Source organism: Eucalyptus grandis, chromosome 5 (genome assembly GCF_016545825.1).
Source record: "Eucalyptus grandis isolate ANBG69807.140 chromosome 5, ASM1654582v1, whole genome shotgun sequence".
NCBI classification, from domain to species: domain Eukaryota; kingdom Viridiplantae; phylum Streptophyta; class Magnoliopsida; order Myrtales; family Myrtaceae; genus Eucalyptus; species Eucalyptus grandis.
The window spans coordinates 35,697,649-35,709,694 of NC_052616.1; the positions used below are offsets into that span (position 1 = coordinate 35,697,649).

The following is a 12,046-nucleotide window of genomic DNA, read 5'->3' on the forward strand; positions in this document are numbered from 1 at the left end:
ATAATAACTTGGATACTTTCTACCGATCTATCTTTGTAACATCATCAGCCATATTTCGGCATAGTTCTCCCTCAAGGAGAGATGCCACAGTGGGTCATTCCTATTGAAGAGGATTCTATATCTCTCATGGTTCCAAAAGACTTATATGACAAGATTCTTGGATTGGCATTTTGTGTTGTTCTTGATAATATAAAAACCTCAGTTGAGATTTTAGTACATGTCGATGGTGTAAAGCAGGAGAGTATAAGGGAAGATTTCCCCTATCCATTGCATTCGGAACATATCTGCCTTCGCTATGTCACACCACTTAACTTATGGGGAGTAGTTGATTTTGGTCAAATTGATGGGAAATATGCAAAGTTTAGCCTTACCAAATCGAGAAAAGCGAAAAGGTGGGGACTTCGAATAATATGCAAGCAATTAGGGGACGATTTAAAGGTCGAGCTTCAAGATAATCAGCTGATAAATCCAGCTTTACTCTACGAAGTTGGTCATGAATCAATAGACTCACCAAAGGGGGAGTTCATTTATGCACGAAGATAATTCGAGTGGAGCAAATCGACAGGAGGACTTGCAAGATGGTCAAATGAGTATCGAGGAACATAGTCATATAGGATCAAAGAGAATTCGCACTCAAGGCATGCGAACCAAGACTTTGCTGACTTCCAATTTGACCAGCAGAAACGAGAATGGTGGTGTTGGCTTGCAGCTATTGTTGTTAGAATGATGGGAACTTGCAGAGGAAGCAATTGGTAGATAGGTAAGCGAACTCAGCTGATCTTCATTACTATGCATTTTTTCTGTTCTGGTTTTTCTCATTTTCTTTCCTCAATAACATGCTGTTAGTTATCCATCTATTTCCATTGAGGTATTTTATGTGTCACACTTCAATTACCGCTGACATGCAGAGAGGAGCTCGACTTACTGCTACTTCTTGACTTAATATCGAGAAAACGAGTTCGAAGGTTGGGGCCGGAGAGTTAGATGAGGGGAGGGGGGCTTGGGATGTGCATTTTGATGCTGTTAGAAGAAACAATTTTGGAAGAGAAAGATACAACTTCCATGGAATATAGAGGACGAAGGCACATTATAGAAGAGAGACGCACCCACGAGCACTCTCCGTGAGTTTTCTCTACCTTTGTTCTCAATTTTACTTTCTCTTTCCTTACACTTTCATTTCCATGTATTTTTTATTCAGTTCATTTCCTTTATTCGTAATTTCAATTTGAGTGCATAAGCTTCTCTTCGTACATCATAAGCCAATAGATTCATCACTCAATCCAAGTTTTCATTCGCTATTTTTATACTCATACAGAATCATGGAGCAATCCTGATCGCTAGCCCTTCCCTTCGCTTTATTATTATTGTAAATAAACTCAAACACGTGTTTCATAACAACCTTGAGGACATAGCTATTTCCGCTATGTCATTTTTTTTTTCTTGAAAACTGACCTTTTGAGAATTATAAACATTGATTTTTTTGGCGAAATGAAATAAAAAGAGCGTATCGAAATCGATTTTAATCTTTCTCAACGATTAACCTGCCCTCTTGAACCTTTTTTTTTTCTTCTTTTCCTTTGATTTTCCCGTTGTTGTAAAACTTCCGACTCCGCCAACGCCTCATCTTCCATCCCCCACACCAGCGATCTCCGACGAAATGGAAGAAGAATAAGATGTTCGTCTTCCTGAAACGGAGTCCCTATTGAACTTGACGGCGACGGAGACCGGCCGGCGGAGGCGACGGACTACCACCATCGACCGAAGCCGTGGAAACTGATGACGATTCTCCCCTGAGGTGCGTTCTGGGCTTCGTGCAGCTTGCTATAGATCAGGTAACGCCTGGCACGTCCGAATTCTTTTTTTTTTTTTTTTTAATAAGTTAATGTAATCTTGAGCTGGATTTTGAATTCGATTTCGGTTGGTGCTGCAATTGCGCGGGAACTTGAAGGATGTGTCAGTTGAATTTGTTCGAGAGACGCTGAATCGGTGTGTCTTCGTAAGTTTTGTCTCTGAATGTTTGGTAGTGAATTCACAGGTTATCGACGTTACGCGCTGCAAAATCAGCGACGATCTCTGGAAGGTGTGGCTTTTCTTTCTTTGTTTCCATAGGTGGCAATTTATTGAAAGAAGTAGGTGAAGTCTAGGTTCCAAGGAAAAACAAGTGAGGAAAGAACGAAATAATGGGGTGTAGGGGTGTACATGGGTTGGTTCAATCCCCTTTTCAGGCGAAAAACTGAGCCAATCTGGGTGCTGTGGGTTGGGCCAATGGATAACTGGTTAGGTAGTTATTTTCTTTCGCCTTGTAGACTGTGGATATGAAAAAGAAATAATCACCAGAAACAAGGAGTTTACATGAGCTATTCAGTAGAATAGAGACAAAAGCACAAGTAGCTGATTGTTGATTCTGAATTCTGAGGCCTTCGCAACTGTTTAAGATTCTCTTTTTATTCTTATGTTGCCGTAGCTTTTATGAAGGAAAATGACCGAGAAGCTAAAACTCCTGGATGCTTCTTGAATGTTTGAGTGAAACCTGATTAATGTAGTTTCTCAATTAGTTGTTGTTTTTGTTTTATTGTTGTCTGAGCCATATCAGTTTGAGTGTTAGGTGGGATTTGCATCTGAATTACAGGATGAGTATGTATTCGTAATCATCACTTGGAAGTTTGGGACCAGTATATAACGCAGGACCTGCAAAATTTTGATCTTATAGCTACGAGATATGGATTCATTTCATTAGTAGCTGCATGTTGATACTGAAATATTTCTACTGCTGGCAACTTGATGTTCATTTTCCCTTGAATTGCCTGTATGCAAGTATAAGAGAAATTCTGACTCTAATACCCATATTTTTTTCCCCTAACAAGTAACAAGACCTATTTGCATTTTTAATATAAGGCAAAGCTTGCTTTGGACAGCCTCAATGTTCCATTTGGGTAAGGAACTGATTTTCAATAACCAGGTGCATTTCAGATATGTTACTTTATTTTCAGTTTTAATTTGTAAGTGATTTCACATTGTACATTATTTTTTTTAATACCTTCATTGAACAGCTGTGTGATTGGTGAGAAACCGTGCCTTATTGTAGCAGGAAGAAATAGGACTAATGAGAAACATAATGTATGTCTATCATTGCTTCTTTACCCCTTTCTATAAATTTTGGCCAGCAGCATTATTAGGCTGTTAATGGTTTTGTCCCCATTATTCTTTCATAAAGTACGACTATAGCTAACAATAGCAAGAATCTTGCTTTACTCTGTACAATGTTTCACATTTCTCGTTTGCCATTGTTCTCTGTCTGAATTTTGGACTGAGGACAGTCAAAGAAAAAACTTCAATGAGTAGAGAAAGAGTAGGGGAATGATATTTACTTTTTAATTAGAAATAAAGCCTTTGCAAGCTGTTGGACCAGAATGGTCAGTGCTTGTAGATTGTCCTGTATAACATGCTTGAATACGTTAGTAAGTGCTTGATTACCTCAACAGATTGCAAAGTTATAAATTGTTCCGAGTACGTATTTATTGCTTTACATTACCTGAGAGCAAGTTGTTATGGTGGCTTCACTTGTCTTGATTAAAAGGGTGTAGTGAGAGATGCAAAATTCTAAAGTTATGAGAAGCGAGTTGAGGAACTTTGCAAAATCTCAAGTATAGGGAGGATAACTGCAATTTCACATAAAATTTCAGAGAATATGATGCTTGAGTATTAGAAATTAGATCAAATGCCTAATAGTAAGGAGAATGCTCTTCAAACAATGTCCATACCTTGACATTGAGGAGCAAAGAGAGTTGTCCATGCTTCATGCATAAGATCCTCTCTTAGACTCTTAGTGTTGTGGGTATTTGAAGAACTGAAATTCCTGCATAAGGTGCATCAATAATTCTGTCTTGGAGACAGTGGTTCAGCCACTAGGATTCATGATCTAATGCAGTTGGCTTTGACAAAAATCCTATCCCTAGGATACAACAATCTTCCTCCCTTAGTCTACATACAAAGCAAAGGATGAACATGATTCAAGCCTTGAAAGTATAGTCAACATGGAGCAGATGCAAAAGAGGCGATTTGAAGAGGAAATAGACGAGTTATAGATGTGTTGCTATTGTTTGCTTTGGTGAACTATTTTTTATTTGCATTGCTAATGCTCTCAACACTGAGAGGAAGAAGGCAATGGCACTTAGGGATGCGTCGATTTAAAGATAAACTATTGGACTCAAACGTTAAACAAGAGTAAAAGAAATAAATGAATAAATGTGAAGGTGAAAACATTTTTCATGAAATACATTTCCTAAATTTACGTTGAAAGTACACTAAGAACAACTCTCTCTCTGACAAGCTCCTAAGTTGGATATGCTTTCCTTTTTTTTTTCTCCTTACGCTTTCCTAGGCAACAAGATGTGCAGAAATGGAAGCTCTTGATGTTCTTCTTGAACAGTGGCAGAGTATTGGGATTTTGTCTGCAGAAGTTGCAGAGAAGTATTCAGCGTGCTCCCTTTATGTGACCTGAACTATGCATAATGTGTGCAGCAGCATCATCAATCATTGGTATATCTGTTGATCATACTGAATTCAAACTAAATTTTTGTAAAATTTGTTTACTCATAAATTATATATGACTCTTGGCCATTTTTAGGTATGAAGGAAGTGTATTATGACTCTGCAAATGATAAATGTGGAGGCTGCAGCTCAATACTGTTGTTGCATCAAGCAACTCCAAGGAATGAATTAGGTCAGTTTTTGAACTTGCTTTTATTGCTGATTTCGTATCTGCTTAGCTCCACTTTGAAATTGTGACATATTACAATTGACAACCAAAGCTTACTGGAGGTTTATGAATCTTATTTTGATTACTGATTGATGTGGTTTCATACTACTTCCGTTTGTTGTTGCACTTTGAATATTGCGACACATAACCGTGAAAATAAATGGAGGTCTATGGAACTAATTTTCCACCTTTTCTGTCCTTTTCCATGTCTAAATTGTAGAAACTCGAGTTTTTGGAAGTGTCACAAAGTCAAAGTTTATATTATTTCTTTCTTTCCCCTCTCTGTTTCCTTTTTTTAAAAATTCTATGTGACTTGTTAGACATTTCCTTTCCTTTTTTGCCATAAAAAAATTAACTGTTTTGGGAAGTACTACAAGTTACTGTAACATTGGTTTGTTCTTTCCTCTTCCCTTTCCCACCCATATCTTCATCTCTTCTTCCTTGCCTTTTTCCACTGCGGCGAGATTCTTTGATGTCTATAATGTTATCAAGTTTAAAGTGGGAAATATAGCATCTTCAAAGAAATATGATTTAACCATAAGGAAATTATGCTTTCTGATATGTCATGGGCAGCGTTCTCGATAAAGAAATCTCTTTCCTTGTTTATTAGTTACAATTGTCTCTTCTTGCATACATGAGGGCATGTGCTTGCTAAATTGGGTATATGACATGTGTTTCCAGTATGATTTTTCATCTCTCGGATGCTACCATGATCTAACATGTCATGTTTCCTGAGATTGTCCAGAAGTCATCAATTTTTAACTCAAGACTTTTTCGACTTAAAAGTTAAAAACGTAGTGAAATAGGATCTGTTTCATTGTAATTTGAGCAGTACTTAAAGTAGCTAATATAGATTATAGACAATGTCTTTCTGTTGAATTATTAGTTTTGAAAGAAGAAGCTCAAGTACAGGGAAATGGGGGCAGGGTTGCAGAGAAGCAAGAGTATGAGTAAAAAATTTTAGGGGGGAAAATAAGACATGAAACTCTGAATTTTAGAGCAAGAAATTGATAGTTATGCTGCTCTTAATAATCTTATTATCAGGAAGAAACAAGAGTATGAGTGAAAAATTTTAGGGGAAAAAAAATAAGCCGTGAGAACTCTTGACTTTTAGAGCTAGAGATTGATACTTATGCTGCTCTTAAAAATCTGATTAGAAGTCAAAAGTATTGTAGGAAACACGAGCTAGCTCATTGCCTTTCTGAACACAGCATCAAGCAAGAGGACGCATCTTGCAGATAAAGCACAACCTTGCTCAATTTCCACCGTGCAGAGCTCAAAAACTAGCCCTAATTATTGCGTAGTTTCATGTTAGACAGAATAAGACTGTTGTTATAACAGTGAGCATGGGTCATCTGCAATGTTTGGAAGATGTAGCTGGTTGAAACCCATGCTAGCCATTATTAGTGGACAAGTCATTTGCAAATCTTCTCTCAATCAGATTCCCGATGCCAATATCTCTCTGAAGGGAACTTGCCCATCCGTGTTAAAAGCCTTAAAGTATTTTCTGTTTACAGCTACTGTTTGTTCTCCAAGGACATTAGGTTTAAGCCATAGCTCCCCCAAACACACCTCTTTTAAATCTGATGCAAGAAGCTTGCCAAGGCATAGAGCCTAGTTATTGTCAATTGAAGTAAATGGTACACTTCAGAGACAATTTACTTGCCTGAAAACCTGTTTTCTGGAGTACTGACATTTGTTAAAATTGATATTCTTAGACCTAAATGTAATTTTCCTAAGTTGACCATTTTCCTTTATCAGCAAACTTGTTTTTGCTTAGATGGTACCTTTGTTTGCAAAGTGCTTTGTCAATTATTCTGCCAAATTATCTCTTGCTTGATATTTGGACATGATTTGCAAATGGAATCTGTCTTGGGGTTCAAGTTGATGAGCTAGGTAAATATGTAGAATTATCAGAAATATTGGGTGGCTTTCACAGAAATTTTGTCTATGTTTCCCCTATAAGTGTTTGCCTGATCTATGAATGTTTCCAACTTTTTTCTTGTTTCCCTTGCAGTAATGGAAATTCTGGATCGAAGGGTTTCCACTGTTGTGGAGGTATGATGGCATCAGAAGCAATTTCTCATCTGCAAGATTTTTATGAACAAGGAAACCCTAATGGTATGAACGGCAATCTACCACTTTAACCAGCTAAATGGTCTGTTTGAAATAATGTTATAACACTGCAGTTAGCACCTATTTACGTTAGACAACCTAAGGGAAATGATCCTTCTTTTTCAATGGACACATAGTTAATGCACTCTTTAGGAGGCTTTCATGAGCATAATAGAGAAATTCTACTTTTCGAGCCAAAGTTAACTTTAACAATCAATGAACTTGAGCATTGTGTTTGCTAGCAACATCTTCCTAAAGAGCCCTCCCAGACAAGCTCTCTTAAAATCTAATGCTATGTTCTACCTAGGACTCATCCCCATTCATATTGATTGAGAAAAATTCAGGAGGCCTCATTCTGTTTCTACTTTTCAATTAAGTGTCACCCAGCTAGAGAGAACTGTAGCTGGGGCTTTCAGTAATTGCAGATCTTGCTGGACAACTCTCTCTCTCTCTCTCTCCTCACGCGCACACACACTGGTCCATATGTAAATGGTTTTTTTTTTCAGTAAATTATGTTGTTGTATCCTTGTTCTGGAGAATTATCTACGCATATCCCAGGTAAATAAAGCTGACCCATTGGAATTTTTTGTAATTATAAAGGTTAATGAAATTGGAAGCATAGAACTAGTGGGTCATTGGTTGCATAAGAACCCATTCAGAAGTTTGCTCCATCAAGGATAAGGTGCACATCTTGAGATGGTGGGTACAATTATCCAGATTGACACTAAGTATAGTTGCTTCAGTGGAGTGGTGTTCAGCCATTCAGAGTTTCAGATACCCAGTCTTTACTTTTGGCCAATTTTCAGATGTCCTGTCTATCAAACGTAGCTTTTCTCCAAACTGGTTATTCTTAGCCAGATTGCCATTTGAGAAATAGGACATCATGTTCTTGGTTAAGGAAAAAGATGAAGTCATTAATAGTTGGTAATCTGTCGGTTAGACTCTTTGGAAGAAGTATTTTCTTCCTTGATCCCTATCATGAATTGCTAAACGTGTATGATTCACAGTCAAGCAATTCTCCAATTTGAGCTCTTCAATTGCAAATAGGCTGATCAAACCATAACCTTTTCATTCACCTGAGATAATAAGTATGCTCTGGAAACTCATTACATACTGAAAAGATGGCCTTGAAATAATTTATCTATGCAATGATTAAATGAATTTCATTTTCTTCTCTGTTTCATTGAACACTGTAACATGTATATCATTTCCCTTTGCCATTTTCCCCTCCTTTTCCATTCATTTGCTGTTTATGACATTGTGGAATTTATGATTTGTTTAAGTATTATAGATATATGCTGAATGCTAATACATGGATTTCAGCTGAAAAGTCTCTCAAGTCACGGGTTACTCAGGCTTCTCATTAGATCTGTGTGGATTGATTCTTCCTGTTGAATCTTCTTATGGCTTTGCACGACTAGGTAAGATCTTTGGATTATGATTCTCGCTTCTCTTAACAACATGGACGTCTTGTATGGTATTATGATGCAATTTTGCTGCATATTGAATGATTGTCAGTTACTTGTGCATAAAACAAGTGGGTTGCATGGTATGGCCTTTTAAAAGGGCATTGGATTATGGCGCTATGGCAATGTTTCTCGCTGTGGCAGTAGAATATGATGCTTATGCTAATAATGAGTATACCTATAGCTATAGATTTTCTTGTATGATAGTAGTCAATCATAATGAGGATGCTTTAAAGTTCTTCAAGATGAAATTAGACGACATTCTTGCTCTTCATTCTTGATTCTTGGTTTATTCTGATTATATTGTTCATTGTTGTTATTCCTGTTAGTTAATCTCTTTATTTGACTATAACCTAAGTCAAACTTGTAGTTCAAGGCAGTTCCCATTCTTAAGGTGAACTCATCAAAAAATACTTTTGACTTACAGTTTTCTTGATTCTTTGTATTCTATATGTAAAGCGCCAATCTGGATGTGACATCAATGGTGCTGATTCTAGCATAATAAGATTCTCTCACGTTTGTTTGTGATGTTAGAAATAGTGAATTATTTTATTTCAAGATTCTACAAAATTTAATAATCACAGAGTGCTCTGACAACCTTTTAAGTATAGAGATTTGTGTGAATATTGGTGATGATTCACATTCTTTTTCATGGTAAGGGGATGCAGTTTGACATCTTTCACTGACAATGCATGTGCCATTGGCTACTTTTCTGATCACAGAATTTCATCAGGGACCTGTGGAAGGAAGCGTGATACTTGTCCATATCAGTTTGTTCCAGGATGTTCATGTTTTTACAGAAGGTTGCAGTTGTGATTGGAAGTCCATTTCATGCTTTAACTTGATTATAAGATTGTTAAGATAAGTTACGGCATCAACTGTGTAGGCATCACTTTTCTGGTGCTAATTTTTGTCATCGATGTATTCTGTAATCTGGCTTATCTTTTTATGACTCTTTTGAACTTTGAGTTATTCGAGGTGTGCTATTGATGTCTTTGAGCTCCAGAGTTCCGGACCAAATCATGTGTCATGCCTAATGACTATAAAGAGGACAATGATTTGCATGTGTTTCATGTAGATTCCCTGGCAAAGAATTGGAATTGGTGGATTTAACGTTCCCGATTATACCAATTATCTCGTAGATACTCGAATTTATAATATTGATGAGTTAATTAATGTCTTGCTCATTGTTGACTTTACCTAGCATATTATCGTTAAAAAGTCTCATTGATTTGAGCAATCACATGGCGACCACGATCGGTTAAGATAAGCACGTGATGGCTCGAAAAGTACAAGAAAATCTCAATGTTTTGCTAGGTCAAGGGGCCATTGGCAATTGCTTCTTCCTTATGTGTGCTTTCATCTTTGTTCAAGAAGTGACCTTTTTTCTTTTGGTGATAAAATGTCGAATTTGAGTGTTTTTTTTTTAAGCTCATTATGATTATGATATTATCATGTCTAGTGAAACATAGAAATTACCAAACCATTGCCCAAAAGACCATAGTCTAAAATGAACCGGGAGATGGTGTTTTTGAACTAAAATAATCTGTTAGAACTTTTTATAGATGTGTGGGTTCTCTTCCATGTTGACTATTAGTTCTTCTTTTTTAATTTTATGTCGTGATATGATATAGGTCGTGGAATTATGAAATTTTTGGAATAAATTACCTTTTGATGTAGTAGACAAGCTTCAAATTGGATGTCGATCTCTATTCATATGTCCAAATTGGCTTCATAATCGTATTGCCCACAACAATGTTGGTCATTTTGCACCTTTATTTTGTACCAATCCAATTCAGGGCACCTGAACGTATGGGTAAAATTCCTCATAATTTTACCGAGTGTTAATGGTAGAAATTCCTCATAATTGGACCCTCATTAGGCTACTTAGATGCATATTCTTGATTCTATATATGATCTTAATGAATGGTTCAATTGAGTGCAATTTCGAGTTATTATGCAATTACACGAGAATGCATTTGATTGGCTATAGAGTTATTCACAAGCTTTTCGTTTATTGATCTATCTCTCAATAAATTAGAGATTTTATTTTGAACAATAGAATTTTATCAGGATTTTCGGTGATTGGCATTTAGTAATTTCATAATAAAGTTTAATTGCACTCCAAAAGTGTCGAATTTGCTCTGTTTGAACGCCGGAAGTTTATTTTCTATAATGTAGGAAGTGTTTTCTGTAATGCAGAAATTGAAGGTTATTGGACTTATAGGAAGTTTCATATTGTACTATGAACAATTGTTTGACAAAGTCACTTGTTGTCTCATGTAAAATTTTCTCATGTCATTTGAGCGATTCTTATTTGGAGATTTCACGTAATTTAATGTGTGCTTGAGCACCAAAGTGCTTCACATATTGAGGTTGGTGGAATTGCTCATTTAACTATGGACTATCCTTTTCATCCCAGTTTCAAGAATATTTACGCAATGTGATATGGGTTTTTAACCATCAAAGTGGTTCACAGAATGAGACTTGTGGAGCACTCACAAAGTCCATTTTTTTTTATGGGAATTTAATATCATATGATATACAATCACATTCTCAAGAGCATTATTATATGTTGTACACTGATGATTTGAGTATAATTATGAGCGATTGGCTGCCAAAGTCCAGGAGGCTTGTTTTGTCCAAAGGAAATAAGCTTTCTTGGACCAATATTGTCACATGATTAACTTCATTGAGAGGCTTCAAGTGACGAGTTATTTACTCTATCATAAAGGGAAATTTATCATAATCACAAGGATAGTAATTTATATGAAATATCGATCTTATCAATAGTGCACACTTGGCATGTTGGATATCTTTGCAGTGTAAGATGTGTTGTTTTGATTGGTAAAAGAGAATTTCTAGTTGTCAATTGCATTATCCACCTAAAGATAACTTTGTAAAAGAGTACACCAAAACTCTAAAAGTTTTGTTCGATTGTCTCCATTGTAGTGTTAAATGGATTTGTGAGGTCTTGGGTAGTTTCGATAATGTGAAATGGAAGTTTATAATATCTCCTTTCTAAGATGCTTAGGCTTGTAAAGCATGGATTCATTTTATGATTTGTGCATGTACTTGAGGCAAAAATTAAAGTTGATTGACATTTGATTAAAATAAACATGATTGCGATTTCACAAATGTTATGCTCTTGTATCCAAAATTACTGAGAAATTCTTTTATGGTCAAACTCAATATAAATTGAGATTTTGATGCTCTCAACATTTTATGTCAAGATTTGATGACAATATTGTGTTTTTGATAAGAGAGTTGAATGCCTTTAAGGATCTTTGGAACTTAGGTAACCGATTCATATCAATTAGTGTTAAGTGGTGTTAGTAGGAGTGCTACTTTTACAATGTCTTTTGTAAATGAATTATAAGAGGGCCTTGATCCACAAAGGATGTATAAGCTTGAATTTTTGTCTAGTGCTGATTTTTTTTTTTTTAAGTGTCAATTCAAGAGTATTAACACCTGAATTTTTGCCAACTAGTCAAAAATACATTTTTATAAATAAAAAAACAAAACAAAAAGAAGAGAAAAACAGAGAGAAAAGATAAAGCTCCAGCCCATCCCTTAAGTTCGGCCCTATGCAGTCCGATTCGACCACAAGCGCAGCCCAGGCCTTTTAGCTTAACTCGCATCAGCCCATCACTCCAGCCGATTGAAACACTTTTAGCTCAACTTGCCATTCCGTCTGCCGGCATGC

At 36.3% G+C, this 12,046-nt stretch overlaps 1 long non-coding RNA gene across 22 annotated transcripts; it reads left to right on the top strand.

The window, feature by feature from the left end:
* The first annotated feature begins 37 nt into the window (after nucleotides 1-37).
* On the top strand, nucleotides 38-9,453 carry LOC104444774. 22 transcript variants are annotated; one of them, XR_005551423.1, is made up of 11 exons: nucleotides 43-760; nucleotides 909-1,121; nucleotides 1,644-1,832; nucleotides 1,949-2,080; nucleotides 2,865-2,933; nucleotides 3,051-3,117; nucleotides 4,382-4,539; nucleotides 4,628-4,723; nucleotides 6,777-6,880; nucleotides 8,198-8,295; nucleotides 9,063-9,453. It is a non-coding gene; the product is annotated as an uncharacterized LOC104444774 (long non-coding RNA). The 22 variants fall into 22 exon arrangements; XR_005551430.1 differs by having other exon boundaries at nucleotides 2,896-2,959; XR_005551428.1 differs by having other exon boundaries at nucleotides 2,896-2,933.
* The last annotated feature ends 2,593 nt before the right edge of the window (nucleotides 9,454-12,046 follow it).